Below are 4,805 nucleotides of genomic sequence, written 5' to 3' on the forward strand. Positions count from 1 at the left end.
TAAAATATCATATCATGTCCATTAGGAAAATGGATACGAAACTTACTTGGTACATCTCAATCAACAACATACTCGTCCTCGTTTGGTACGGTGGGGCATCGGCTATACTAGCCTCAACATCTCTCCTCATATTCCACATCAACTGCCTCATATCAGAATCCATCATCTCAAACAACGTCATCAAAACAATTCATAACTTATTAGTGAAACAAACTCAACTTTCAATCAAGAAAGCGACAAGAAACAACATCAACCTCTTACCTCGTTTAAGCCGGAGGAGATGGGGTGCTGGGGTTTCGTTTCAAACTGACTCTCTCAAACTAGTCCAAGAATTCAATTTAGACTAGTACTTAATTTAAAAAGATATCAGTAATCAAAGGTTCAACTCAGTCAAGCAATAGACTCAGAGCAGATGACCTGCTCTGATACCACCCTGTCGCAGCCCGATTCCCGACACTAGTGATAGTGGGGTACGAGTATCGATACGACTATTTTTAAAAGAATAAAAGATAAGAAGAATAGGTCGAACATCAAGCGGAAGCTCGCATCAAAAGGTGTTAAGGAAATCATCATAAAGGAATCCAAGGGTAAAATCGTCAACGTCGTTATAACTTTTTATTTATCAGGAATTTCACGAACAAAAACAAAACGGGTATCGCTCATTTTTCGTAAGGAAGCATAATGTGCAGAGTATCGCAGCAAAAGGCGAATTGATTATATGTATGAAGACATATAACCGTGAGTACATTGCTCAAATTCAAAAGAAAATCAAAGTATATATATATATCAATCATCAAGACTTTATCGTCAAAATGGAAATGCGGTAAAATAAATACATCCTCTAACAATTCCCCACCAGCACCAGTCCAATCTCGCTCCTCGCTTAGTCTGCACATTTAGAAATACATGCAGGGCGTGAGTACATAATACTCAGTGGGCAAACGCCGAAAAATAAGAAAAGTGCTCTTAGAGCTATAAGTTTGAAGCTTGCCACATCTTAGCAATACACAGAAATAAGTTAGCATAAATGAATCTGTGCATGCAGTTTTCATAATCAACATCATAATTAAGTGTCTGCAGATAAAGTAATCGACATGTATGTACCGCATCTACAACTCATCATTATAATTAAGGTACTGAGAAGTAGGCCTCCCTCTCAAGTACCGTGACCGGCCGACCCGAAGACGGCTCACAGTCACCTCTGTGCACAAAATCCCGCTTGTGGCAGGACCGAATTCGTCTCATCTCATCAGTAGAGGGTAACATACAAGCTCAACATCAAAAATTGGCAAGTCAAACAGTTCTCAAACATCATTTATCTCAAAACATTTGTTAATCTCATAACATCATCAAATCATTCTAGAAAGCTCATATGATAAACATATACTCAAAATATTGCCCACCTGAAGTCCTTCGCTAATCCTGGAAAGAAATCAGGCAACTTACTTCTTCGTCTCGCTCGGGCCTTCATATGTCATCATCACATCGTCATCGTCATCGAAGGTTCATGTGATAAAACAAACCTTAGTCAGAAACTCAATTTCTAAATCCAATCTCATCTTAACTATAACTCCTCACTCAACGTCTATTTACCCATTAAAACTCAATCCGTAGGTATACTCAGCTTCTAAGGATTCACACGTCCTATTATCGACTTAACTCTCAACTTGGCTCAAACTCATAGCAATCAAGCACATAAACAAGTATAAACACTTAGGCATATGAAAAACACACATAGACAAGTCAAAAACAAACTTCACTCTGCACTGACTCAACTTTAAAACCTCACCAGACTCTGTACCGAACTCCCCTGGAGTCGTAACGTATACCAAAAGAAACCTCTTCGAGTCTAGTTTCATTTAAAAAAACGTAGGATCAAAAACTCCAAGTATTGTAGGAGATATGACTGTTTTACTACAGTCTACCATATTCGACAGTTTTTAGCAACCGAAAACTTTGATTTTTGAAAAATAGTAAAAGTTGTCAAAAAGGTCTGAAATTTATTGGGAACTTAGATAAGACACTCAGGTCTCAACCATAAAAATTTGGGTTCCAGAATGCTAAGGAAAGCTACTGGAAAAGCTAACTCTATTAGCTACTCACCGAACAATTCGGCAGAATGTAGCAGTTTTAGTTTTACATTTTATAAAAATAGTAAACGAAGTCCAAATGACTTGAAATTTTACCGGTATGCTCAAAACTCTCAATTATACTTTTGGGTATCAAAAACCTGCTCTAAATGTTTCATGGCGTTTGGGTATCAAAAACCCCTCGAAAACAGTAGGTCAGTGCGTCATTCACACAAGCAAACATGCTCAACTCAACATTTCTTCAAAGCAAACTCATCAAAGCTCATTTTAAGCATTTAAAGCACTTAAAAACATTCAAGTACAACACAAATACTCATAGTACTCAATCTCGACTCTTTTCTTTCATCACAAACTCAAATCTCATGGAAAACGTCTCAACTAACATATCAAACAAATTCTCTTTTCATTCTCATGCTCAAAGTTACTCAATTACTCAAACATGATCTTTCACATCATATAACTCATTATTCACATATTTATTCTCTTTTTATCATGTAAACTAGATTTTAATGAAAATCCATGTATCAACATAAAACTCTTAACAAAACATAAAGTTCACATAATGATCATAGAGTAATTAGACCTCATTTTATCAAGCATCAAACTCACATCATACAAGAACTCAAAACTCATACAAACTAAACTAAGTCAAAATTTTATTTAGCCTACAATAGACTTAATCAAAGATACCAAGACACTACTATCATGCTTAAAAACATATAACTTAAGCAAAAATCACTTAATAACACATAGACCAAAAAGTTCTAATTTTTATTAAACTAAACTCTTTGAAAATTTTACAAACACCTATGAATCTTTAATCCATTCATAGATCTATCATTATTAACCAATTAATCTCACATATAAATCATCAATTCACAAATAAGGGCATGTATACACATATCCCTAATTTTATTAAACTAACTCACATCCAAATCATCAATTGACATCATATACCCAAATTACTCCATCAATCATCATCATATACATCTCATGGACTCATCTACATCATCAATTCATCATTTAACTCATTGACTCAAAAGTTCCCATTTTTGGGTAAACTAAATTCCATCGGATTTTCACATCTCAAGTCACATACTTCACAACACACATCAAACATCAACATACCTCATGTAAATCTCATTTTTCACCCCAAATCAAGAAAAGAAAAAGAAAATTTTTTGAAGGGGTGAAGACCCACTTTTTCAAAAATTTAAGAAATAGGGAGGGGGTGATTTTCTTGCTTCAATCTTTCAAGAATACACACACACACAACATCCTTCAAGCAAGATTTATGGAAAAACATGGTCACTTACCCAAATTCTTACCAAAGTTCACACTTTCTCACTCTAACTTTGGAGCTCTTCTTCAAGGATTCTCTTGATTATAAGTGGCTAGAATGTGTTTATGGAAGATTTTAGAGTGGATTGAGGTGTTTGGTAATATTTTTGGAAGCTCCGAAGGTTTTCATCAATGGAGGAAAATGGTGGAAATGAGAGATGAAGGAGATGAGTGTGTGTTGGGCGAAAATGATGAGTGAGAGAGAGAGGTGGAGTGGCCGAAAATTGTAAGTGAGGGAGAGAGAATTTGCTTTGCAAGATTGTAATTGATCTTGTGAATCTTAAAGAAGATTTTGATATCTTAGGGAATATTTGGCAATTAAAGCATGATCTCTCTCACTCTAATCTCTACACTTCTCTCTCTAATCTCTACACTCTCAATCTCTACTCTGTCAATAATACACTCTCAATCTCTACACTTGGCAATTTGAGGCATTTAATCAAATGGTAGAGAAATTAAAATAAAGTGTGAGAAGGGTGATTAAATAAAAATCACAATAACTATGGAAATGTCACTCATTAATAAAATACCATAGTATAATTATTCATGTGACCAAAATAATAATTATAGCACTAATATTAGTGCACTCACTCAATTATAATATTTCCCCTTCGTAGGAAAAATAATTAAAAAAAAATATTATGCTTAGAAAAATTTCCAGAAACCGGCATCATTCGATTTCCCGGTAAAAATAAATCGCACTTGCTTTGGAAACTTAAATAAAATTCCAAGTGCTAAAGTCCTCAAATAAAAAATCATAATAACTCGCTCATAAAGACATACGTAACAGAAATCACATAATCAATCAGTCACGTAAGTTCACATAACATCACAACAAAGCAGTCGGCAAATACAAACAACTAGACGTCTCTCAGACCGACTTTAATTATCAAGGCTTCTCACTCTTTCTTTCTCGACTCTATTCCCAACTCATTATTCCTATTTTCTTAATAGGACAGTCAAACTCTGATAATTCGGTATCCGGTATCTCTATTCCCGGTAGTTGGAAATAAAATAAAATCTCAGCTCAATCATTCAACATCTCTATCTCAACTCCTTTCTCAAATCTCATCACGGTAACTCCATCATTGGTTTAGTCACTCGTATCTCTATTTAAAAGACAATCTGTCTTATCTGGTCATAAAAAACGTAATCTCGTATCTCGACATCTCAGTACTCTCAATAGTGTTAAGACACTATCTCACAACATAGGAAAAGTACGGGGTGTTACAAATCTGGTGCGTTTATGAGTCTGTTTGTTGTTTTGCAGGAGATATTGATAAAATAGGAGGGAGAATGCTATGTTCGAGATATTGGATTAGAAATTGTTTATTAGGGCCCTCGGCGCATACTCTGCTGCCTCGCCAGCGCTGA

General features: G+C 35.2%; 1 long non-coding RNA gene across 1 annotated transcript; it reads right to left on the reverse strand.

The window, feature by feature from the left end:
• Window positions 1-790: 790 nt before the first annotated feature.
• Window positions 791-3,828, reverse strand: LOC131007324 (uncharacterized). The gene is made up of 3 exons (XR_009096028.1): window positions 3,407-3,828; window positions 1,404-1,465; window positions 791-888 (listed from the first exon to the last, which is right to left on the reverse strand). It is a non-coding gene; the product is annotated as an uncharacterized LOC131007324 (long non-coding RNA).
• Between the last annotated feature and the right edge of the window lie 977 nt (window positions 3,829-4,805).

Source organism: Salvia miltiorrhiza, chromosome 1 (genome assembly GCF_028751815.1).
Source record: "Salvia miltiorrhiza cultivar Shanhuang (shh) chromosome 1, IMPLAD_Smil_shh, whole genome shotgun sequence".
Taxonomy (NCBI): domain Eukaryota; kingdom Viridiplantae; phylum Streptophyta; class Magnoliopsida; order Lamiales; family Lamiaceae; genus Salvia; species Salvia miltiorrhiza.